At 48.1% G+C, this 26985-nt stretch overlaps 1 protein-coding gene across 1 annotated transcript in view; it reads right to left on the minus strand.

Moving 5' to 3' along the window:
* Positions 1-23289, minus strand: part of PC (pyruvate carboxylase) — a 2151284-nt gene extending 2127995 nt beyond the window's left edge. Inside the window, exon 1 of the mRNA XM_078660828.1 lies at positions 23119-23289. The gene's annotated coding sequence lies outside the window, so the exon portion shown is untranslated. The remainder of the gene's footprint in view (positions 1-23118) is intronic.
* Between the last annotated feature and the right edge of the window lie 3696 nt (positions 23290-26985).

Here is a 26985-nt window from a genome sequence, read left to right on the forward strand (position 1 = left end):
TTGAAGTGGGAGAAGCTTCTACAGCCCTCCCCCTACAGAGGTGTCTGGAATTTACTGCCTCTCTGCCCTAGCCCCAGCTTGTCTGGGGACACAAAAAAAGACTTGTGTGAAATACTTTGCGAGCATGCGGACACAGTGTTTGTGATGTGCAGTAGGTAACAGCCCCATCCCCATCCCCATCCCCCTATCATGTGAGAGATGAACAATCCTGCCAACACCTATTCACCCTTTGTCTCGCTGTCTGGGAGTAATATATAAAGATCAACTGGCAGCTATATCTAGTCATGAGACCCAAGATACAGGCAGCAGGCACCAAATGTTTGGGACAAGAAAAGGGCAACTTTCTAAAAAGAATTGCGACTTAATCCAATTTTACAGGGGGTGTGGCCAAGGCGGCCATCATGGCTGTCGCTTGAAGCGTGAGCTCCGCCGCAAACCATCCCGATCCAGTGGCCATAGTAATGCCAGTGGCTGCTGCATATTCCACCACTCTTCCCTCGAACGGGAGACACTCCGGTGACGCCCATGGTGCCAGGCAGCACTGACTTGACTGTCGTGCAGCTGCAGAGGAGAGGGGCAGCACCTGCACGGCAACAGAAAGCCTTCCGAGTTAGGGAGGCCATCAGCACCCGGGGCACAACTAGACAGGAGGGGCTTCTCCTCCCTACAAGGTTGTGCTGCACCACGGAAGACCCACACCGCGGGTGGTCCCAGCTGGATCAGTAGGCCGACCCCCCCCCCCCCCTCCAGCGGCAGCGACGACCTCCCACTGGGACCTGTGGCGACCTGAAAGCTGGGGAAAGCAGAGCCTCCAGCTCCATCCAGACTGGAAGACAGACACTCTCCCTGGGGGCAATTTGGTGGAATGGGGCCTGGATACGCCTGATGACAGAGGAGGAGCACCTGGGGCTGCAGGCTCGCCCCGAGTTCTAGCAGACACAGCAGCAAGGGCCTACTCTCCTGGTGCCTCGGGCCCCATGCGGACATCGCAGATAATGACCTCCGCCTGGTTGGAGCCCTCCTCCTTTCCCTGCCCTACTGCAGCGGCGACCTCCCACCATGACCAGTGGCATACTGGAGGCCAGGCAAAACGGAGCCTCCTGCTCCATCAGAACAGAGGGCCACCTCTGTGACGGGGGGGGGCAATTTGGTGGACTGGGGCTTGGATTGGCCCGATGATGGAAGAGGAGCATCTAGGGCTACAGGACCACCCTGAGTTCTAGCAGGTAACGCAGCAGGGGCACCTTCTCCTAGTGCCTCAGGATATCGACCGCCCTGCACGTGTCGATGCAGGGTCAGAGCTTGGGGGCCCCCAGGGGGTGGTAACCTGCAACACACACGGACCGCTGTGCAGGCCTGGAGCACAGCTCCAGTGAGACGTCGAACTGGTGTCCCTCCCTGGCATGAAAGCAGATGTGGCCTAACGGTTGGGGGTTCCGCCCCGTGGGAACCAGCTAGTGACACCCCTGGAGCCTGAGGAGACCGGCCACAGGACTCTTCTCTCCCCCCCCCCCCCAATGGTGAGTCAGTGGCTACCCCCCCAAACACCCTATAGGGCTGCTGCTGCACAGACAGACTGTGCTGTCCTTTCTGCCTGGCCATGGTCCTCCTGCCTGAACAGGTGCCCTGCTCCCCCCCCCTCCCCCCAAGACGTGGGACAAATGTTGGGGTGGTGCGGATTACCACCCCACTGCTCCCACCCAGGCTCTGGATCCACTTACTCACTCCTGTCCTCCATCGGGGGACCCGGCCTTAAGACCCACACCACGGACCCAGGGATATCTCGCTGCACGGTTCAGGGCATGACCCCAGTCTGGATGTAGCTGGTGCCTGCTGTGCTCCCGCCCTCCCCTCAGGTACCCACAGGGGGAGCTCTGCCAGCTGAAGTGACTACTGTTGAACCAGGAGGTGTCCTACACCATTGCCCTTTCTCCCTGGGGCAGGAGGGCTGTGTCCCCTCGGACTCAGTTTCTTTGAAGCCAGGGGTTGGCCCAGAGAGATCAGAGACGCTACGGTCATGGGGAAGGACGAGGCGCCCCAACAACACAGATGCTGATAGACCATTACACAACCGCTCCAGCAGTCACGTCTCGGCTCGGCTCCCCCAGGCTCCACAGACTCAGACCAGGCTGAGGCCCCACCCAATAACCTTTCAGGCATTCTGCAAGCGATCCAAACCTACCAGGCAGCAGAGGAGGCCAGAGTAGGAGATGTGAAAATGAACGTTGAATTGCTCCGTCAAGATCTCCGCAATGCCACAGTTCGGAATCACAGAGACGGAGCCAGAAATCTCCACAGTTGAGGAAGGCGTCTCAACACTCCTGGCTTGTAGGAAAGTAGGATCTGCCGCTTATGGTTACCCCCACGTTTTGCTTCACGTTACACTGGGACTAGTCTGACTCAGATCCTGCTAATCAGGACCCCAGTCTATCTGCTTTCTTCCTAAAATGTTAGGTCATGTACTTAGGTACACTCCAGATTGGATACTGGGGTTCCCTCGTCAGTCCCTAGTATATGGTACCCATGTACCCAGGGCACAGGTACTCCAGAGGCCTCCTATGGGCTGAAGCATGTATTATGCCACCCATGAGAGGCCATGCAAAATGGATCTACAGGCCTGCCATTGCAGCCTGTGTACGTTGGTGCATGCACCACTTACTTGAGATATAGGTTTACTATATCTAAAGGGTGGCTACACTTAAACCTATAAGTCACCCCTATAGCAGGCCTTGACAATACTGAAGACAGTGCTTGGTTCTAAGTGAGAGGGTGCCCCTGCATGAGCAGGACTACCATGTGAAGGATAGAAAATAGATTTCTTATACATAAGGAGCATCGGACCTATATTATGTTAGCATATCTATATGTACCCTCTTTTGCTAAAACTATATGTATATATTCTATATGTGCTTACAAAGGGGAAAACGTTTATTCGCTTTGCGTATCTATTGCTAGCAGAGTAGACCGAGAACCATACAGATGCCATTTTCCGAACCTATGCTCAAACACGGGCTGTGATCACGTGTTAGTCTCCAGCAGTTGTCAAAGCCCCAGTTAATCTGAATTACTGGGAGCAGCCGAACGTAGGCTGTCTACTCGACTGTCCTGAGACTCAAGGTCGCATCTTGCTTTGGGTGCAATAAGCGCATTCCTGGAGGCGCCGTGCCTACACTACCGGGCACCAAGACAAAAGGGTTTCACCTCTCCTGACATTCCAAGTAATAAATAGTTAAGCTTTGAACTAATCATGTGTGCCATATATGGTCCTTTCCTGGAGCTCGAGTGCCAACTGGCGTTTTTCCTTTTACAGTGATTATATGTGTTGAACTGAAAAGTATATAACCTCATGTTTGAATGCGAGCCAACAGTCTTCTCCGCGCACCTGATGGGTGAGGGTTGGAGAGGCTCCTCTATAGAGTATTTTTGTTTAATAAATGATTGAAATTTCTTCACTGCCAACTGACTGATTATTTGGTAAATGGGATTGGGGCTATTGGTAGGTATAGCCCTTTATGTTATTTTTAATGGTACTTCACCCTGCATTAGTATTTATCAAAGGAGGGAGGGGAATAGATCAATTGATCAACGGACACAGATTACCACTCTGAGGGGTGGAAGGTCCAGTATCAGCAAGTGTCCGTTTCAGGTACAACTGGCGCAATAAAGGGGTTGCTGAACTGTTCCTATAGACAGACTAGGGGGATTTGACTGGCGTGACCAAGGTGTAAAAAGAGACACCCTAGGGCATCCATTTTGTTGGATTTAGTTGCCTCACACACCCAGAAGGGTGTCATGCTTCATCATCGGCGTTTGCTCCTCGTCGGGGAGGCGGTGCAATCCCCGACGGGCTCACCTCAAAGAGGGGCTCTTTGGCGGAGATCTTTTTATCCAACAGCCTTATGGTGAAGTGGGGGTGTGTGGGCAGGATGTAATGTTGTGTAGCGAAAATATTAAAATGTAGCAAGGGGTACCGGAATTAACTTTATTCTGAGGGTCCCCTGGCTGCTATTAAAAGGTGAAACTAGCTCGCTAGGTATCAGCCAGTTAGGTCGAGTGACCCTAGAGAAGGCTAGAAGTGAGACTGGTCGACATGTTTCTCGCTCAGGGCAAAGTCACCCGCGATTCATCAGGACCTTATAAAAAGTGTAAAGAAGAAGAAGAATTACAACAACATGCTTGTGTCATGTGTGTGGTGTACAATACCTCTGTGGAAGCTCCTATGCCTAAGTACAGAGAAAAATAAAGAGACAAGTTATGGTTATAACGTTTTCATGTGGACCACAACAAGTCAAGTCAACGCCAGGACATGTACATAATGTGGCATGCTGGTGGTACTGTGAACCATTGAGCACAATCCAAGCATGCCTAGGTGTATGGAGCGTGTCGCGTGCATAGTGAGGAGCACATACACACTCTCTATACGTGAAGGAAAAGTGTAGAATGAGTGGTTTAAAAACAAAAGGTTAAAAATGCAGCAGTCTAAGAGGGGTAATCCTCACATCCAGTGTCTTACAAGGGCAATACGGGTGAATATAGATAACGACCTTGTAACACTGTGATTTCCCACCCAAAGTCTCACACTGTGGTTTAAAAAGCGGCATGATGAACTATAAGCGTGTTCCCTACTCACCTAATGGTCAGGGACTACTTGCCACATGAGGGGTCGGCGGGTCAGTACATCGGGGGTGAGTCTATTGAATGCAGCTAAAGGGAGCACAAAAGCAAGGTCTAAGAGCTATAATCACTGGTAAGGTACTGGTCTAATGTAGATCTTACTAGCCTCCATAGTCGTGCTCACACAGGATACACTCACCTCACTCTGCCCGTGTCCGCGTGGAAAAACCTACCCATCTCCGCCGAGCTCGAGTAGATGAGTGAGCTCGGCGGTGGGTGTATTTAAACAAGTCGACTTTGGCTAAAGCGTCAACACCGGTTTGTTAAATGTCACGTGATCGTGACTGGTAATGTGGCGGCCATCTTAAGATGGTTGAGGGAGTAATCTTATTCCTTTCTGTTTAATATGAAGACGCTAGCGCGTGTGTATTAGGAAACCTCAATGATGAGTGCCAGACCCTAGAAGCTGACAAGGGTAGTCCCCCGTCTGGGAAATATAAAAATATATAAAAATATATAAAGCCCGCAGTGTACCGGTTGTGCATACAGATTTTACCGCTAAGTGTAGCTGGTCACGTGATGTAAATACTGACAGTAGCGGCCATGATGTAATGGGTAAGGAGTCCGTGTCCGCTATGAACCAGCTGGTGTGGTCTTTTGGAAGGGGTGTATCAAGGGATAGGCCAAAGTACTAGCTATCCTTTAAACAGACCCTGGTATGTCAATGGTCATCAATGGAGGCTAAAGGAAAATCTATCCTTTAAATCAGACCCTGGTGTATGATAGGGATACCAATGCAGGGTAGATGCCAAGCGGGAGTGTGTTGTCAGTGATAGAGCGGTCATCAGGGTAAGGTGACACTGGGCGCTTAGCCTGAACTGAGGTGGAAACGAGAGGAACAGGATGGTCTGGGTGATCATACCTGGGCGATAGATTCAAAGCGAGTGCCATGGGATGTCCTCATTGAGTCCCTGTTTGTCAGAAGAAAGGCGATGGACCCATCTTTGTTCCTTACGGAAAAGGGCATTTCTGGGGGAGTTTGGACTGGATTCAATAACTACCCACTTCAATGAATCTTCATTATGGTTAGAGTCTACATAGTGTTTACACATTTTTGTGTGGGTCTTTTTGCAGCGGAAATTGCTGCGATGTTCAATGATGCGGGTTTTGATGGGGCGGGTTGTCATCCCGATGTACTGCAGACCACACGGGCAGATTAGCATGTATATACAGTGTGTCGTGTTGCAGTTGGTGTGGTGCCTAAGCTCCCATTTGAAAGTCTCAGAGAGCTGTATGTTCTTCAGAGTCAAAGTGTATCTGCATACCCCACACATGCCACATGGGTAATGGCCCGTCACGGGAGGCAAGTGCCACAAGGTTTGTTGAGTTTCTTTCCTGACGTTCTTGGGCCTGGTGCTGATTAGGATATCCTTAAGGTTTTGTGATCTCTTAAAGGCAAACCTTGGTTGTTCCATAACCATGTCCCCTGTGTTGAGGATACCCCAGTGGTGTTTGATTGTATTCCTGATTTTGTTCGACAGTGGGGTGAAGGTAGTCACACAGGTGATCGGTTGATTTTCAACAGTGGCTCTTACCTGTCGTTCAAGGAGAGCTTCTCGATTATTATTCCTGGCCCTTTTCTTGGCTTTCAAGACATCACTCTTAGGGTAGCCTCTATCAAGAAGGTTCCTAGAGAGGATTGCGGACTCTTTCTTGTAGTTGGACACCTCGCTACAATTGCGTCTTACCCGTAGGAATTGGCCGAAAGGCAGGTTAGTGCGTAGGGCCCTTGGATGATGACTCTTGTAGTGTAGTAGGCTGTTGCGGTCTGTGGGTTTCCTGTACATGGTGGTTTTAAGAGACCCTCCTTCCAGTTTTATTGTTAGGTCCAGGAAGGGAATCTCATTCGGAGAAGAGGCCATGGTGAAATGTAGGTAGGGGTTTAATGTGTTGACCCATTCAAAGAAAGCCTCGTGGGAGGTCGGCGGGCCTCTCCATAGGATGAGGATGTCATCAATGAAGCGTCTCCACATTTTGATGTTGTCTCGAAAGGGGTTCGACTCATGGTGTATGTGTTTACCTTCGAATTCCGCCATGTACAGACATGCCACCGAAGGGGCAAAAGTACTGCCCATAGATGTACCTTGGGTCTGGTGGTAATACTTCCCTCTGTACTCAAAATAGTTTTCGGTGAGGGCTAGGGTGGCACATTCCATAATGAAAGTCCGTGGAGTGTTGGAGTCCCAAGCTTCTAAGCCCAAACGTTCCTCTATTACCTCAAGAGTAGCCCTCTGAGGAATGTTCGTATAGAGGGCTTCTACATCAAGGGTAATCAAGAGGTCAATATGTCCTGTGTCCTGGATGTCGTCCAGAGTGCGCAGGACATCCGTGGTGTCTTGGATGTATGAGGGAATACACCTCACAAGCGGTTGTAGGAAATGGTCACAGAATTGTGAGAGTGGCTCCAGTACGGAGTCTATCCCTGACACAATCGGTCTCCCTGGTATTGGCCTGGTTGCCTTATGGATCTTGGGCAATATATAAAAATATGGTACCCTTGGGTCCTTTTTTATAAGGAAATCTGCCTCTTTTTTAGTCCATTCTCCCAGTGACCAACTCTAAAACACGCCTTAAAGTAACCCTATTGGGTTTGATGTCAAACATTGTAGAATCATACCCCCACACTTGTAACCGGTGTGGGAGGTATGATTCCACCCCTCAGAAATTAGCTTTGTGGTGTCCCTAGAGTTCCCGGTAACAGCCTTCCACTCCCGGGCAGCCCAAAGGGGTTGGTGTCCCTGTACATACTCCAGTTCAAACCAGTCCTGGGAGCCGTTGGCTCTGGTCTGGCACGAAACTGGACAAAGGACATGGGAGTAACCTCCTCACTGTCCTGACCCTCCTCTGGGAGGGTCCCCTAAAATCGGTACAACCCTCTCCAGTAGGTACAAAAGGGTTTAACTGGCTGTGAGGACCCTAGATTCAATGTGGACAAGTTTCTGATCAAGAAACCAATGCACTTCAATTGTCTGGACACTATGGACTTCGCTGAACTTCGTTTGGGCCTGACCTAGTCTACCTCTCAGTCTGAAGCATAGGTTGTGCATGGGCACATACAGGCTCCGAGCAGGATCTGTGGAGCATCTGTGGAGCATCAAGGACACCCAAAGATATCTCCCTCAGAGGGTAGGAGTCACTCCCCTGCAACCGTAGGCACCATAACGCAACTGACCGGTCTGCTGAACCTGACCTCCTGTGGACTCTGAAGGCTCCAGCAACATAGGAGGTGGGTTCCACGTCCCTGGAGGTCTGAGCTGCCCTCTAACCAAGTTGGAGGTCAGAATCTCTCGCGGGGGCTGCAATACCCGTACCCCTGTGCACTGCATATTTTAGCAAGTGCATATGCTTGTTGGCGTTCCCAAAAACAAGTGCACTGGGCTCAGAGTAGCCCCAACCTCTGGCATCATTTCCACCAAAGTAACTCAGCCTCCTCGCACAGAGTGCTCCATGGGCTGTTGCTTTGTAATTCTGATAGAGGTCCCCTCGCGACTCCGATGCCTTCAGCCTCTGGGTCATCTTTGCTTGGGCTCCCCTGGTTGCTCCAGGTTTGCCCCGACTCCCCTGTGTCAGGTGAGTCTCCTGGAACTTGCTGGCCCGAACCGTAACCTTTCTGGACCATCTCCGTGGGTTGCTACAGCCAAGGCTTGCTGGTGCTCCAGCCAGACACTGACCCTTCGACATCCTTCGGGGGACAGCTTGTATCTGGCTCCTGGTCGTCCTCGACGTCTCCTCGTTCCGGTGGCTGCAGAGTCAAGAACCCCTTCAATGCACCTGAAGCACCAGACATCGGTGGGCATTCGTCTACAGAGTCCCTGGTCATTCCTGAGTGGCCCAGTCTCTGTCTTCTCTGTTTTCAGGTACTCTTCATCAAGAATCCACCTCTGGATTCCATCTGACATTTTTCTTCTTTCCTGCAGTGGCATTTCCTTGAAGTCCTCCACAGATTGACGGTGGTTTCTGACACCACTTTAGCCCTATGCACCCAGCTTCACTGGGATAGGTAACTCTGGTACTACGGTATCCACGGTTGGGGTGGCTCTTCAACCTCCTATGATCCAAAAGGCTTCCTAGTAATCCAATGGGAAGGGTCCTTAAACTTTAAAAATGCAACCACTCTCCCATCGAATTGTATGGCGCATGGGGTCATGTTCCCACACTGCACCAGTCCTCAGTGGGGTCCCTACTTACTCCCCTTCGGTGGTTCCTTAGGGTCCCCACGATTCTACATTTCTAGACACGGTCTTGACTCGAGTTGTGGTTCTTATACCACTATTTTAGTATATGGTTTGGTCTCCCCCTGGAGCCCACTGTGTATTAGTGTTACAATTGTTTCTGTGCTACAGTATTGTGTGCTTTGGGTTTATCTGTGTCTAGCAGATACTGTGAAGTATTTGTAGTGTGTTATATTAAATACATATTTGTTTTTATGACAGTGTGGTTCTCCTTTCATTTAATCAATACAATAAGGTTGCTTTCTTGTAAAACAAGCGGATTAACATTTCTTTAAGACTAAGCCTGAAGGCTGCTCTCTTCACAGTTACCACTTGGATAGCTTTCTAAGGTTATCTTTGACCTCTTAAATCACCATAAGGGTAGTTTGGACTGGTACAGGGTGCCCACTTTAAATAGTGGGCAGCATATACCAGGTCAACTTCTCACATGTCTCCCACATCGGAACTACAGATGCGAGCAGAAGACTCAGAAAACCACTCGCCGTGTAATAACGTCCACATCGCAGGGGTCCCCAAATCCATGGGAGGTGCGGCCACTCAACAAATGGCAGACCTCATAGAAGCATGGCTTAAGTCCTGGATGGCTGAGGGGCACCTATCACCCTGGTTTGCAGTCGAAAGGGCTCACTGCTTGCAGGTCCTGAAGCTCGTCTCGGAGCTGCCCCACTGGCGATCATCGTCTGCATCCTGAATATCCACGATCAGGATGCAGACCTTGGCGAGGTATGCGCCTGACCAGACCTTTAATACAGCAGCACCAAAGTCATGCTATTCCCGGACTACACCAGGGAAGTCCAGCAACGCAGATGGTCCTTTCAAGACGTGAAACAAAAACTGCAGAACAATGACCTGCAGTATTGCCTCCTTTCCCCAGCCAGACTGAGACATTTTCCAGAACAAGTCCATCTTCTTTGACACACCAGAGGAAGCCTGGCAGGGGCTAATAGAGGAGATACCAGTGCAGGAGCACTACCCTACCCACCCCCACCAACCCCCCAAACACCTGCGGCCCGTCTGTTGACCCGTCACATGCTCTCAGTCCCATTCCAAGGGACAACACCACCACTCCCGGAGGCGACACAGTGGGACTCACTCGGCCTCCCAACTGGGTTCCACCTCATCGCCACCCAGTCTCGGAAGAACCTCAATTAAAGATCAATCAGAGGGCTGGGGGGGGGGGGGGGGGGTCGACCCTGTGTACACTGTGCACCCTCCGTCTCCCTCCTTGAAAGCTTCCTCAGTCCCTCAGCCGGACTCAGACATTTCTCGCAGTCCTGTACTCTGCCAGACCTCTGGCCTAGAACTTGTCATCCAACGGCACCGCCATGGTCTCAGTGCACTCATCAGGACGAAATTGGTCCTCTGCCCAACTGCCTCGCCTGGAATTAATATAGACCCTAAAGTAGCAGCTGGTGTAGATTTATCTTGTCTCCACATTGGTTCACCCCAACCCTCATTGTAGACTCACAAAGGCAAAACTACGTTGACTTCAATGTTTCGATTACCTTGGGTGACAGATGCTTCTAGGGTAGAAGTATGAGGAGGGGTGGTGTTTCTGTAATGCATATTTGTTGAATGTTTATGACTTTTTCTTCCCCTTCTGTATTAGCACACTTAAGTCTCCCTTGCGACGACAATCCTGCAGCCCTATTCACTCAGTCTTACAGACACCTGCTTATTTGCCGCACTGGCCGGAGCGCGAGTGCCTTTCCTTCCTCACGCAGCTGGAAACAGAGTCCTCCCGCCTGGAACAACACCTTCTCGACGACCCACGGGAAACCACTTCCCGCCAGCTGAGCCTTGTCCAGGAGGACATACACCTTCATTCTCTAGAAGCGGCCAAGCTCCTCTTGCACGCAACAAACGCTACCATCTATGGTTGGAGTAAAGAAAATGCTGTATTGGGTGGCCTCACACCATCAGGCCAATAGAATAGTCCAAGACATCACAGATTACACAGGTCATACGCATCAGTCCATGCCAGACATGGCCCGGGCCTTTGCTACAAAGAATTGTACTCCGTGCTAAGGGACAGGGAGGCCAGTGATCGCCTCTTGGATGCGGTAGACCTGCCATCCCCTTCCCCAGGAAGACTCCCAATTGCTCGACGACCCCATTATGATGGAGGAGGTCGAAGGCGCTCTTTCCTGTGGAGCCCTGGGGAAAAGAAAAAGAAAAAGTTTTCTTCACGATCCTGGCTAACAAACTGAAAAGGGTGCTGCCAACACTTGTCCACCCGGACCAGTGCTGCTTCATGCCAAAAGTAGCATGCAACACTGCATTTGATGGCTCCATGTGGACCTAGCCCACTGCCAATTATTACCGCATGACTTAGCGCTACTCCTTATAGATTATGAGAAGGCATTAGATATGGTGGAGTGGGACTACCTACGAAAAGTGCTAGCCTGTATCACCTCGACCCGCTTTTCAGAGGTATGGTTGATGTGCTCTACTCCCATCTCTAGGCTTGGGTACAAGTTAATGGCGTCCTATCAGACTCCTTCCCCATTAGGCGCGGCACGAGGTAGGGTTGCCGCTTGAACCCCTTCTCTTTGCGATGGCAATGGAGCACCTAGACAAAGTAATTTGTGATGACCCGCTATACAGGGGATGGAGGTGGGACTGCATCGCCCTATATGTGGACGACGTCCTGTATTTGGCGGACCCAGCAAGGAGCAGCCCTCGATGCTGTCACCTGCTTCAGACCTTTGGACTAACCTCAGGCCTGAAAGTGAACCCCTCCAAATCAGTGCAGGTTCCCCTGGCCCCATTGAGAGACTGCTTTGACTGGCAGTGGACTATCCCTCTCTACAACTGAGTTTCCCATATTTGGGCATGTAGGTGGCTCTGCAACCAGAGCTCACCTGGGTCCTGAACCTACAGCCGTTGCTCTGGAAAGTAAAAGTGGACCTGACCATGTGACAAAGCCTCCACCCATAACGTGATAAGGCCTATATAAAATGATATGGCCCCCACTTCCTTTACATCCTCCTCAACCATCCTCTCCAGATTCCAAGGTCTTGGTTACGAAAGCTGAAGGTGACGTACAAACCTTTCTATAGCGGGGATCCCAGCCACAACTAGCACTCGTCCACTGTTAATGAGGTACCCATGCCGGTGGGCTGGGCATGTCCAATTTGTACCTTTACTATCTTGCCTCTCATCTCCACGTTGCCCACAACTGGTTCAACAGGGATGGCTGGCCCCGGCCTAGACACTAGAGCTTGCTCGGCTTCCCCACTCTTAACACATTGGTATATGGCACCCCGATCCCCTCCCAGCTGCCCAGGGTCACACAAGTATATTTTTAGCTTGGTGTGTCACTTAACATCATGCACAATGGGATGGTAAACTCACACAACAAACCCCTCTATGGCACAGCACCTGGCAGAAGGAGTGGCAACACTCACAGGCTTCAGAACCTGGGATGAAATCAGGATTTCCCAATTAGGGGATGTCTGGTCAGGAACACACATCCGCTCCTTCGCAAATCTACAGGGGTCATTTGCCCTTACACGCTCTCAATTCTACAAGTACCTCTAGGTCAGGCACGCTATCCATAACCATGTACGCGACACAGCCCCTCCTGTTGTTTAATCCACTAGAGGCCAAAATCCTAATGGGTAACCTAGGGCGCAGCCGCGTCTCACAAATTTACTGCACCCTCATAATAAACACCCCCGGCTCACTCAACTATCTCCAGACCCAAATCCACTTGAAGAGGAGGACTGGCATGATGCCCTGAAAGCCCCCCGCGAGCTCACCATCTTCTCCAAACTTCGGGCATACTACCTCCACATAGCGTACCTCCCCCTCACGTCTGTACAAGACTGGTCTCCGACCTGATGCCACCTGCCCGATGCAGTTGCACCTGCAAATTCTTTCCACATGGTCTGGTCCTGCGTGACAATTCAGACATACTGGGCCACGGTAACAAGAGAACTGGCAGAGGTGCTGGGGTGGCCGGTTCCCCTTTCCCCAACTTAACACTTCTGGGAATAGCAGAGGGCGCAGTGGGCACCTGGGTTGAGCGGGCCTTCCTCAGTATGGCCCTCCTGGTGGAAAAGCGAAACAGCAAAGTGGGTGAATCCCTCTCTCCCCACCATAGCAATGTGGAACCGTGGGGTGGACTGGTGCGCCCAGCAGGAGAGGGCAGAGTTTGAGGCGAGGTGATGTCCCCAAAAATATGGCCGAGTGTGGGGGAAGTGGCTGCACCTCTGACTTACTGTATCCAAACTGCTGCTCCTGGGAGACTCGCTGACTCAGCTATATATATGTACTGGCTCACTTGGTTGTAACTTGTATACACAATACTCTATGCTTAACGTGAGCCTTGTTCTCATTGGCCACAGGGTAATTCTGAAATCGCAATAAAATAGTTGATGAAAAAAATGTTTTTCCTACTTTACCACTAAAGAGGGTTTTCTATAACAATTCTTTAGACATCAAATGCAATATTCACATCGCCTCCCAATTTAAAGTTATCACCCATTCAATGTAATAATGTAACTCAATGATATATGGGAGAGGTAGGTCTTGCAATAGAAAAAAAAATAATTTGAGCAGGGGCTGTGGCGGTGAACTGAGGAGGCCCCATCAGAAGTGTGGTGCCAACAGAGGACCGCCATGGAGCTGAGGTGCCTCAGAGATGGACTTCTAGAGGACAGACACCTCGCCAGATCGCAGACAGCCAGAGGAAGAAACCAGAGGATGTGTGTAGGAAAGTAGGATCTGCTTCTTATGGTTACCCCCACTTTTTTGCTTGATGTCTGTCGGTTTTTGACTAGTCAGACTGGGATCCTCCTAATCAGGACCCCAGTCTATCTGCTTTCTCCCTTAAATTGTCATGCATGTACTTTGGTACACTCCAGATTGGAATCTGGGGTACCCTTATAACTCCCTAGTATATGGTACCATGTATCCAGGGCATAGGTGCCACAGAGGCCTCCCATGGTCTAAAGCATGTATTATGCCATCCATGAGAGACCATGCAAAAGGGAACTCTAGGTCTGCTTCTGCAGCCTCTGTAAGATGGTGCTTGCACCACTTACTATAGATATAGGTTCACTAGATCTAATGGTCACTACACTTAAAATGTATAAATCACCCCTATAGAAGGCCTTAGCAATCCTGAAGGCAGGGCGCTAGGTTTTATGTGAGAGGGTGCTCCTGCATGAGCAGAGCCTCTCTGCAGCCTTCAGAGACTATTCTCCTGGGTTGTCTGTGACTCGGCCGGACATATAGGTAGAGGTGCATTATAACCTTGCGGTAAATGCGCTCCCGAAAATGGCTGCATAGAAACATATCGTGTTTGGAATCCAACACCTAGGAGTCATACCTCCACACTAGTAACTGGTGTGAGAGGTATGATTCCACCCTTCTGAAGCGAGCTTCGTGGGGGTCACTGGTCTTACCGGTGCCAGCCTTCCACCTGGACAGCACAAAATGGATGCTGCCGACCAGAGACACGCTTCTGCCTTCCTGCTGCTGAGCTCGAGCAGACGAAGGCAGCACAATAGGCATCCTGTCACAGGGAGGTGTTTTCACCTCCCAGACAGGATTTAGTGTATTGGGGCTGGGTGGGTGCACTCGGCGAGTGCCTGAAAGTCTGCACTGGGGGCACATTTGGTGTCCCTGTGCATAGTCCAGCTCAAACCAGTTCTGTGAGCCATTGGCTCCTGCTCTGGCGTGAAAGTTGACAAAGGACATGGGTGTAGCCACCCCTCTGTCCTGCCCCTCCCCTAAGAGGGTCCCCTGAATCTGTCCAACACTCCCCTGTGGGTATAAAATGGGTTATCAGTACTGGCCCAGATAGCAGACGCCAAGACCGCGTATGCAGAGGCGTTCGCCGACCTCCACAGGTATAATTTCAGGGCATATGTGGCTCGAGCACATAGGGAGGGAGATGGAGCGGGTGCATTATTAGCGTGGTTGGTGAAACAAGACAACTCTTCCGCCAATCACAACTATCCGATTGGACCTGAACACCCTTCTTTATTCGCAGGTTTCCATTTTCGATAGCTTCCAGAGACATTACGCTCAACTATATGCAAATCCAGCTCCATCGGACAAGGTCCGCCTCACTAGATTCCTGCACTGGTATCCTCTGCCTCGCATGGACTGTAATGCCCTACGGTACTTAGATAAATCCTTAGACGCAACAGAGGTTCAGGAGCCGATGCAAGCACTGGCCACGAGTAGGGCACCTGGACTAGACTGCCTCCTGCTGGAGTTTTATCGCACTTTCGCAACACAATTGGTTCCTCAACTGGTAAAACAATTCCAGACGGCCCTAGATGATGATACCCTACCACAATCCATGTGTGAGTCGGTCATAGTCTCCCTCCTGAAACCGGACAGGGATCCGCAACAGCTGGGCTCCTATCTGCCCATAGCCCTGCTGCCCACCGACTAACATTTATGGGAAAATCCTTGCAGACAGGTATGCCACTCATCCCAAAACTGATCCAATCAGATCAGAATGGATTTGTACCCGGTAGAAACACATCCTACAACATACGGCGCCTGTTCCATGTTCAGGATCAGATCCGGGAGCATTTTCCCTGTGCTGAGTGTCTGGTCCTGGAAAAAGCCTTTGACTCCCTCCTGTGGCCGTATCTGTGCCAGGTCCTGCGTTTCATGGGAGTGGGGCCCCACCTATTGGCGTATACCAAGCTGATCTACTCTACACCCACCTCCCGAGCAGGACTGGGGCCTTGGATATCCCCCACCTTTTCCAGTGCGCAGGTGCACTCGCCAGGGTTGCCCACTCTCTCCCTTACTCTTCGCCATGGCAATGGAGCCTCTGGTGACCCACCTTCGCAATGAGCGCGAGGATTGGGGCATTCCAATTGCAGATACAATCCATGCGGTATCACTCTACGCGGATGATGTACTCATCTATGTGCGAGACATGGAGTAGAACCATACCTCCATATTACACATCCTACGGGACTTTGAAGCAGTGGTGGGTCTGAAAGTAAATTGGTCCTAATAGACGATATACCCCCCTCATAAAGGATCTTCCTCCACGTCCGTTGAGTCTGGTCGACCTCTCCTGGAGTCCCCAGACGGTACGGTACCTGGGCGTCCGCTTATATCACACGCCACAAGATCTCTATGACGGGAACTACCGTAGGGCAATGGCGGGCATCAGATCCTCCGTGCATTTCTGGAAAGATCATCCCTTCGCTGTCACCAGAAAAATCGCAGTTGCCAAGATGATACTCGTCCCGAGACTACTATACTATTTCGCCAATCTCCCGGTAGTCCCTCCGCGCTCCTTTTTCCGGGAGCTAGACACACTCCTTGGGACCCTTATCTGGGGTCGGTGCGTCGACTGATTGCCCTCGCCAAACAGGAGCTGCCACTAGACCAGGGAGGACTAGGTGCCCCCTCCTTTGAGGCATACTTCCTTGCTGCCTAGCTCCAATGGGTATCATGCTGGACAGCGGGCCAGGCCATAGGAGAACTGACTACAGTCACCAGACAGATCCAGACACAGACAAGACGCATGCTGCTGCTAGGAGCAACACCATTCCTGAATAACCCTCTCCACGCGCGCTAGCCGGACTCGTGTTCATCGGTTAAACCGCATGGCACCCATGTAGTCTCCTTCCCTGCCGTTGGTGGGATTCCCTAGAGGTCGGGCACACTATACGGAACGGATGTTCCAAACATGAACTGACCACGCACTGAGAGAGGTAGGCTCGCTATCTCAACGGGCAACTGCAGACATTCGCGGCATTGGCGACCGAGATGGAACTCCCCAGAGGGTAATTCCTGCTACATCGGCAGCTACTCGAGGACTGCTGCAAGGTATGGCACACGATAGATACTGAACCCTTCACACACTCGGTGATTCACACACTACTGCAGATGGGTCCGAGACAACATCTGGTTACCTGGATATACAAGGCATTACAAGCCCTCAACCCACTCACCCTGGCGCCCCTTCTGGAAAAATGTGAAACTGAATTCCAAAGACCGCTCCATGACAAAGAGTGGGCCCGCGCCCTAGCGTTCCCTAAAAAAAGTGTCCCGCAACTACCGTTTCAGAAACATACAACTGCACATACTGCATCGCGCATACCTCACCCCGAGAAACTTCAGCGGTAGTACCCAGATGGGTCTTTCAAATGCCCCAGATGCCCAGGACCTAGTGACTCCTTTAAACATGTTTTGGGACTGTCTGGCGCTCCTCACTTACTGGGACACGATTCACACCAACTTTCTCAGTCACGGGGATCTCAGATATCTACACATGGGGGGGGGCTGTGCGCTAGGCACAAGCAAACGGCGCAATAACAGGAAAGTTAAAACGTGCATCGCGCCCCTGGCGCTCCTCCTAGCTAAAAAGGTGCATAGCAATGCACTGGAAGGCACCAGGAGGACCCCCTCTAGCGGAATGGGTGGGAGCAGTCAAAAAATGGGGCGCAGCAGAGGAGTTGGTACTCGATCCGAAGAAGTGAAGGGTACTGGCAAACATCCTATATCCATGCCGTAGGCTATTTTACTTCACTCCTTTACACAAGAAATATCAGATGAGCGGGGGTCCCAGGCAATCCGCTCCCCCGCCACACAAATACGCTCCCTGGTACCTCTGGATAGTCTCCCTGCAGAATAGGCTCCGAGTGAGTCCGGACTGGAAGCCGGAGCTAGACGGCGAGCACAGCATCTTTTATGCGATGTTCCAGTGTTACCCCCCCCTAAGCAAACGTGATGAGGCTTAGTCAGAAAGTGATAACTAGACAGCCCTCTTCATGCAACTAGTCATAAGACATGGTGTACCCCAGTTATATTTCTCCAGTTTAAACCATTGGCTGGCATATAGAACCATTTACAGAATAGGGCAGTAACAGAGTGATCACCCAACTGTCGGTACAGCCATCGACTACCTTGCATGGACTCAGATCTAGCCCTACCTACCAATCTGTAATAATGAGATCCTGTTTAATAATGTTTGGTGTAGCAGGTCACAGATGTTACGTGGACAAGATTCTACAAGAAAAACCACTGACCTTAGACAGTCTGGACACCTTGGACTTCGCTGGACCTTGACTGGACTCGACTTTTCCCCCCTTTCCGTCCGAAGCTTAGTTTGTGCCTTTGCTCCATACAGGCTCCGTGCAGGACCTGTGGTGCACTTAAGACAACAGAAGAATCTCCCTTGGAGTGAAGAAGTCAATCCCCTGCTTCGCAGACAACTAAAGCGCAACTGATCGGTCTGCTACTCCTGAGCTCATGCAGACTCTGAAGATTTTAGCAACACAGGAGGTGGGTTCCTGAAGGTCCCCGAGGTCGATTTGCCCTCTCACCAAGTTGGAGTCCAGTATCCCTCGTGGGGGCTGCGTAACCTGAACCCCTGTGCACTGCGTTCGGCTCGCTGTGGCAATCTATTCACAGAGCCTCCCATGCACCTTACGATTCAGTACTTGCACATGATTTGCAACGGTGGCCACCTGACTCGGTGGTTCACTGCCTTCCTTCGGTAACATACTGCGACCACGCTAGACTCCTTAAAGCTTCACTGGGAAGGCTATAGATAAAAAAGTTTCTAAGCCAACCCATAAGTCTCGGTGGTCTTCTTTGAGGCACAATTCTAAAATTAAACTTGATATTGACTCGGCAACATTGGAATACTGGGCTAGCAAAGGTATCACATTGGTTAAGCACCTTTATGATGCTAATCATGATCCCTTGCCTAGTAATTTTTACCCCTACACTATCCAACACTTACCCTACTGTTGCACCCCCTGGAGTTAGAATAGTAATTTTTACCCCTACACTATCCAACACTTACCCTACTGTTGCACCCCCTGGAGTTAGAATAGTAATTTTTACCCCTACACTATCCAATACTTACTATACATGCAATGTAATGTTATGCGTTGTAAAGGTAGTATGCGTTGTAAAGGTAGTTTTTAAAAATTCGTTGTAATGGAATGCGTTGTAATGGATGTTGCGTTGTAAAAAATGCGATGTAAAAGTATGCGTTGTAACGTCATACAACCTTTCTAGTGGGGTCTGGAGATCTCGATAGATATATCAACTTAGTTAGCCTCACAAGGCCTGGTGGGGCAATATCCCTTTGTGTCTTCTCCTTAACTTACCCTCCCTATTGTAGCAGGGGTCTCTATCTCTCTCTCTCGTTTGCTTTATTTGTACTTCTTTCTCTTCCTCGATACTTTCTTCTCTTTATCTTCCATGGTCTCTTTATCTTGCGGATAGATTTATACAAGTGATACAACTGATTCCCTCGTATTGCTTCTTTATTGCTTTTTCCACCATATTAATTGATATGTCTTGATATATATGACATTGATTATATCTATACTGATGAAAGCTTATTGATCTATTTATTGTGTAACTTTTTGGTTGTATTGCTTATTATGTTATTTTAATTGTTTATATTTTTTAAACTAATAAAGATATTAGAACAAAAAAAAAAAACGCTTCACTGGGAAGGAGACAGTGTCCTTTCACAGACTCAGAATGGGGGTGCTGCCCTGGAAAGCCCCATTCGAATACCTTGCAATCCGCGCTTGCGCCAGATCCAAATCTTTATCTTACACAGAGCGTACCATACCCAAGCAAAGTTTAACGAGTATTTCCACTGCAAGAACTACCTGTCCCCGATGTCAATTAACGCAGACTTCTTACATATCTTAGGGCACTGCCCCGTTTTCACTGGGTACCAGACCGCAGTGCCGGACACCCTTGCCCGCTGCACTGAACGAAACATCCCCTTCCAATGGGAAGTTAATATTCTTCATCTATTCAGTAGAAGCAAAAGATTCAAGGTCACATCTCACTTTCTAGATCTGGGCAGGGCAACTTCTAAACAGCCAATTACTAAGATGTGGAAATCTCCTGCAGCCCCCCCACGTTATAGCGTGGGTTTGCTCTTTACTGACATAGGTGAAAGCAGAGAGCATTGCCCTGCACAGAGAAGATTTGCTGGGCCTTCACAAACTCCCACAGGCAGCCAGCTGGGACACAATTCCAGCAGACCTGCAGAGAAATGACAACATCGATTTAGTAGACTCTCCCTTAGAGGGGGAGCCGACCGTTGTGGTGACAAGAGTAGGCTCATCCCTCCAATCCTACATAGTTAGGGTGCACCTTCGTATATTTCTTCCTTTACCAGTCAGCAAACTCATACTTGTACAAGCGACACTTACTCGCTTTAGAAACAAAACATAGGCAGTGCGCATGCAGGGGCATCTCGGCAACATACCACTAGCGTTAACCCCCCCCCCCTTCTTTCTACTTTGTCCTCATTATGTTGGCCCCATTCAATTTCTGTTTTAAGATGGTCTCGCATTATATGCGTTTACATGTGTTAAACGGTGGTACTTTCACCATCTGTCCGCATCTGATTCTTTATATAGGATTCTTCTGCTTGCCCTCTGTATTACACTATATGCCACTATAGATTTTGCCCTCTCTTCTCACCTGGGGCCACTCATGATGTTACTGTTATTTCTTGCTTTCTAATATGAAAAACCAATAAACAGATTTACGAAAAAAAAAAAAAATCAGGGGTTGTCTTGAAGTGCATTGCTCATATATGGCGTAAAAATTGCAAATGACATTCTGGAGCACAAGTTATGCTGTGTTGCATGTTTTTGGAAGGGAATACCACTAAGCAGAGGAACAGGCTGAAAGCATTGTTATATCAACTATATTTTGAAGGACCTACTTTAACAAATATTTGCAAAAATTGGTATGCTTTAAAATTTGTAGACAAGTTACGCAACACCCAAGGGAACCTACAAAACAAACATTTTTGAAAACTAGGAGAATGCAGGGGCATGTGGCATGCAAAAAAATACACAAACATTCTTTACCGTTAAGAACTTGCAAGCAACAAATAGGTTTTAAGATATGTGGGAATACTAACACCTTTGACAAATTTAAGAGTTTTACAGTGCAGAAACAGATGAAATTATTTTTCACTCATAGTTTGACATTTTCCGTTAAAAGAAAAAAGCTGGAACAATCCATGCATGTTATACAACTTATGCATTCTATCAGAACGCTAGTCTATATTTCTAGCATTGAGACAATAAGTAACTGCCAAGGTCATGTTCCAAGCAAACTGCTTTCCTGCACTAAAGCAAAGCATCTCCTCACGACGTCTGTCTAAAATACAAAGTCACTGGTCAAAAGAGAAATGAATATATATCCATCTTTCAGTATACCAGCAGGAAGCCAGTGCCAAAAAAAGAAAGCTGGGTTCAAATTTCGCAAACTAACAATTTGTCAGTGTAGGTCTTCCTGTGCGAAAAAAAGAGAAATGTGTATCAATCACTTAGGCAGTTTTGTGCATCAACTTGGATTAGTCCCCGACAGACTTGTCAAAAGGTTTCCCAAATTGCTTCAAGCCTCTTCCCTTGCTCACATCATCTCTTGAACAAACAAGGGAGACTACCAGTGAGAAGAACATCTTGTTATCCCAATAACGAGAAAGAAACAGCCCCATGAACAGATATAAACCAGGAACGTCCTGAAATACTGCAGAGTGCAGCCTTTCACACATCCTTCTCTTTCTCTGTAATCTGCCTAACTCAGATGCAGCCAACTTCAGTTATGAAGGCATGTCAAATCCCATGAAGTCCTAATACTCAGGAATGTCACAAGTTGGGTTATGGAGGTAAAGGACTAGTTTTACCAGGCAGCCCAATTCTGGGGTGGGGTTGCAGGATACCTCGGAGGGGCTGTGCCAAGGCAATCAGGAGTTTAAACTTAGCCTGGGTGCATAGAATGTGGCTGGTCATATTGACTTTGAATTTGTACACATGACAAGCTATAGGTCGCAGTAAGGAGGGCTCGGCTTAACTGAATGACCTACTTACACATCCACCTGGTAAATTTTAGAGCTCTGGCAGTGTACCTTGGTATTAATGGTTGTGGTATATAGGGCTGCTGTTAATTTTCAGTAGCCTTAACGACAGTGTGTATCTGGTCTAAGACCAGTTCTTCTGTATTAATCATGGTGGTTTTGTTGCCTATGCCAAACTGCCAACTACTCAGTTTTGGTGACAAAGAAGTTCTCTGGCTGCTCCCAATGAGTTGGGCCTTATGTTTCCAAAACAAAAGGGTTCTGGCTTGCCGCTGATGTTTGGAGCCCTCATCTTTCTAACAGTACATAATTAGGAGGCTGACAGAGCCTCTGTTGGAATTACCATAGAGTTCTAGTCTTGCTCATAAAGGTTAAGGTCTTAAGTGTTTTTGGATGTAGGGTGGTAGCGGGGGGTGCATGGTGCCCTATAGAATGGCTGTAAAGTTGACAACAAAGATGACATTTAAGGCTGTAGTGACATGCTACCTTTGTGTGGACAAAGGCTCATTAGACATGGTGTATGTAAAACGTTGAATGGGGATGGTGTGAGAATGTGATGCATGTAACATTGGGGCCTGTGTGCTGGCTGAAGCCTGGCAGTTGATTACAGGTGGGAGGGAGGGAGCCTTGATAGAGCCAATAGACTGTGGCTATTACCAAGGGACTATTATAATAAACAAGGTATTTTCTACTTAAGAGCCTCCTGACTCTTCAATACGAGACTCCCCCTTGCAGCTACAAAAGAGCCATTGTATCATAATTGGGGCAGAGCATGGTAAGCCAATGGCTAAAAGGATTAACAACTGCAGTGGGATATCCGTCCGAACTGGTACAAAAAAAAAAATATATGAACGTAGTGAACAGAAAAGTACAGTATTGATATCAGAAAACAAACAATTTGAGCAGTTGCAGAGTTTACCCCTTCATGAAAAGAGAATTTTTTAAAGACGTTGTCTAGCCTACACTTCAGTTTCCCCACACCACTGACAGCGTGAATGCTAGAGGCGTTGACACAAGGGGGCGGGGTCAGGGAGGGGCGAGAAGGAGGGAGGAAGGGAGGCGTGCAGGAGCAGGACCTCGCCACGTTTTTGGAACAAGCCTCAGATGAACCTGTGACAATCCTGCCCACACCCACCTCCGTGTTGTAGCCTGTCTCACCGTCAAGCACGCGAAAAAACAAAACACACTGCTACGATATAACAGCCAGATAAACGATACCAGAACGTCGCATATCCCAACAAGAACCAACTGTCCCGTCAACGTAATTGCAATGAGTACCGCTTGATCCAAGAAGAAGAAACAGCAACAGTATTTAATGGCAGCTCTCCACAAACAAGCCAGGTCTACTTAGAGCGCGTGCCTTACCTCCCGCCAGACTTAAAACCAGAGTTCCTCTGCTTTTACCCGCGACTTAACCGGCTTCAATAAGTGAAGGCAAAAAGGAGCAATCGTGAAGCTACTTTATACCGATTGGTAGACTAAGTGACGGTATTAGGTGGGCGTGGATGTCCACACTTCTCGTACGTTCCTATGATTGGTTTGACAAAAGGTTGCCGCCCCGGAAGAGACGGCCCTCTGACCTCGGAAGAAACCGCCCTTCAAAAGGGAGCACAGACATCCGCATGTGGTCCGGTAAGTCAGGCAGCTAGGGATCCGTAAGCTACTGCGCATGTTAAAAAAAAAAAAAAAAGGCACGCGTTCATTCCGATGAAGGGGCGTCGCTATATAAATACAGAAAACTTCACTCTGATAGCGTTAGATGGATTTTTTTTCTGATTTTTGTTTGGTGTGTGTGTTGGCTGTTTATGTGAGAGGCAGCAGTGGCATCGAACTAATTGTCAACGTCCGCTTTGGTGTTTCGCTGCTGTTATAGTTTGTTTTATTGCGTGCTGTATCCGGATATTTTAACTGCCATTTATTGCATTATTATCCTTGTACCTGTGTTTGGTACTCTTTTGTAACAGGCACACGCCACTTTTCTATTGTAGCACACTGTTTGCTACCTCTCACATTTTGTTTGCTTTTGAGACTTGCACAAGCGCCACCATTGCCTACGTAACGTTTGTTCTTGTGCCTCAGTGTCTAGCATATATTGCAGTATATTACCTCTAATTGCACTTTGTTTTCCCTTGTAACCTGCACACTTGTCACTCTTTCCTCCTGTAATGCACTGTTTGCTACCTCATGTATTTTGTTGCTCACAATTGTCACTTTTCCCTCATGTAACTTAACGTCTGCTTTTGTTATTTGTTCACTTGGAATTTTCTGCTCCTTTTGTGAAGCGCTCTGACGCCTTCGGGTCAAGTCCGCGCTATATAAAATAGCTAAATAAATAAATAAAATACTTGCCTCGTGGTTCCTGCTGGCATTTTCGGTATGAGCAGAATTCTGAAATTATATAAGTGGTTTGATTGACACTGTATAACATGGGCAGTATAAATCTACCGAAGGGAAAGTGAGGCTGGGTACTCAATTTTCAGAGCAGGTCAGACCTTTGATTATCTGGGAGTCAGTGTCAGTGATAACTTAGCATGGTCTCCCCAAATCCAGAAAAGCGTGCTGACACTCCAACACGTGGTCTGTGCGATAGTAAAGAGGGTAAAACGCTCAGCCTTCTGCCCAATTCCGCTATCTTAGAAATACATCGAGCTAAAGGCCTGGGTGCGGCCCTCTATGTGGCAGAACTGTTGGGGCCTGGAGCATTTGAAACAACTAGAGGTTGCAGAAAATACATACCTCCCAATGAATATGCCACTATTACCTCTACGTCTTGACCTTGGTCTATTACCCATTTGGCCGTCCTCAAGGTGCTTATGCTTTGGGTAAGACTCTAGACAAGTAGTACCCAGATTCCTGTAAAGGAGGCAGTGGAGAAACTACTAATTCTACATAGACATACAGGACAATTGATCTGGTTTAATAAGGGTCTGGGAGTTATGTGGGAGGACCCGCAGTCTATTACAAAAAAATGATACCCCAGTTAAAAAAAAGGCATTGGGATATTATTGATTCATTTTGCACTGACATTAAGGCACCTGGCAGCTTAACCTCAATTTTTTTAAATGTCAGGAGCTGTTTTAAGTTTGATCTGTATATGGATGATGTTGAACCCCCTCATGCATGAGCACTTTACATACAATTTAGGATTGGGGTCCTTCACTGAATGCAATGAAAAATACTTGGGGAAAATGTTACTGTAACCTCTCTGTGCCCGTCTTGCCAATCTACCCCAGACTACAGTCCATTTTATTTTGTCTGTCCCGCCTATGCAAACCTAAGAAAAACATGGGTTATTCCAGCCTGTCGACTTCTCTCCTTTTCATGCCCCTCTGATGCTCTACGCATATTTAGGTCAGACACGACAAGGTGGCATATTTTAGCAATATCAAGATATCTGTTTTATGCCTGGTGGCAGAGGTCTAAAGTTGTAAAATAATATCTTGACGTAGGTCCATTGAATATGTAGAGTAAGCCGCCGCTATGGCCACTCAGTGGCACGGCAGGTAAATGACGGGGTTGGACTGTTTTTATGGCTAGTGTGTTTTAATTTGCAGCTGTGATTTTACTGTAAAAATAGAAATCTTTTTAATTATAGCATGCAAGTAATAATCTTACAACCCTTTCCTGAATGATGTATAGAATTACGAAGTTGATGCTATTTCAAGCTCTTTTGTTTTTAACATTTTTATGGAATATTCTTTGCTATGTGATTTTATGTATGTTTATAATCATGCTATCGATCAAATAAAATATAAAAGAGAAATGGGCATTGTTGGAGAGAATGGAGCACTGCAAGATCTAAATTTGATAAGAGGGCAAGTTCAGACCAGTGGGATCACTACCTTGTAGTGTAGTTCCTATATTCCCAATAGGCTCTGCGCATTGGAATAACATAAACGATAGTTTAGACGTAGGACTTAGGTCGACTAGGTCTCTATTGAATATGTTAGACTTAATTATGAATGCCAGCTAGCTCAGAGGTAACTAGAAACTTTCTCGAATTCACAAGAAGGGATTAGTTTCTGACAACCGCATAAACATGACAACTTTGCTCCCTTCAGAATAAGGAGTATACCTCCAGAGTCGCGGAAACAATAGATAACTATTTTACTCAGTCAATCATGCATGCTTAGTTTCACCAGAAGTGCAGAGAAACAGATAGACAGGCGTTTTCAATAAAAGAGGTTATTTATTGAACAGTTTTCTTTTTCATGCAAGAGAAGTGAATTGCTACAATCGCAATACTTGTCATAAAGTAAAGTGCGTACAGTAAAAGGAGTATTATAAAATAATACTGTAAAAGCATGGTATGGTTTCTAAGCCATACGGTGTTTAAAATGGATACAATATATACAATGATAAAATCATGACTAAAAGTACTCAAATTGTGCTTCTAAGATACACCTACCCCGGTGTACCTAACCTAAGCCTAGTACATGGGAAGGAGTAAGTGAGCTGCAGTTTGAGTTAAGATAGTTTCTGCCAAGAATCTGAATCAAGATTTCTCTAAGGGTCTAATCAGCTCTGTACCTTGGTTATAGAATGAAGGAGGTCTTGTATCTCTCTCTCAGGACTCGATCTCCCAGCAACCCGCAAGGGTGACAGGGAAATACTGGAGCTGGATTTCTCTGCAGGAGAAAAGACAGCGTCTCTCTCAGTGCGTCAGCAGGAGGGTCGGCTTCCTTCAGGACTTGCTACAGCAGGGCGTCGGCCAAGTAGATAGTCGATCTGCTCCAAACGACCGTGTGTTTTGCTAGGGCAGATGCTGGTATATTTATACCTGGAAGATGCCGAGTTTGACGTAAGGTTGGACATAAGACGTCACTAAGAACTCGCAGTTCTTTTAGGACTCCGGGAGTTCTTGGACAAATCAATACAGAAGCAGGGGGAATTCTCGGGCTGCTGGAGGCTTGGTTTCTTTAAGAACGCGTTGTGCTTTCTAGGAGTCTATGGGAGTAGCCTTGCCGTATTTGGACTGCATTGGCTATGTCTTAATATGGGTATGATTCTTATGCCTGTATAAGGATATGATTTGATATAACCACATAAGGGCATAAATCGGGAATATTTACTAGAGTCCTAGATTCGTCTACAACACCCACTCCACGTATAATGTCCATCATTACTAAATACTAAGCAATTTTAAACATATCTATGCACGTGTTTTCCATCCCACCCCAAAATACATAAAATGCATTTGAAATGGTATATACACGAAAATGAGTATTATAC

Source organism: Lissotriton helveticus, chromosome 9, assembly GCF_964261635.1.
Source record: "Lissotriton helveticus chromosome 9, aLisHel1.1, whole genome shotgun sequence".
Classification (NCBI taxonomy): domain Eukaryota; kingdom Metazoa; phylum Chordata; class Amphibia; order Caudata; family Salamandridae; genus Lissotriton; species Lissotriton helveticus.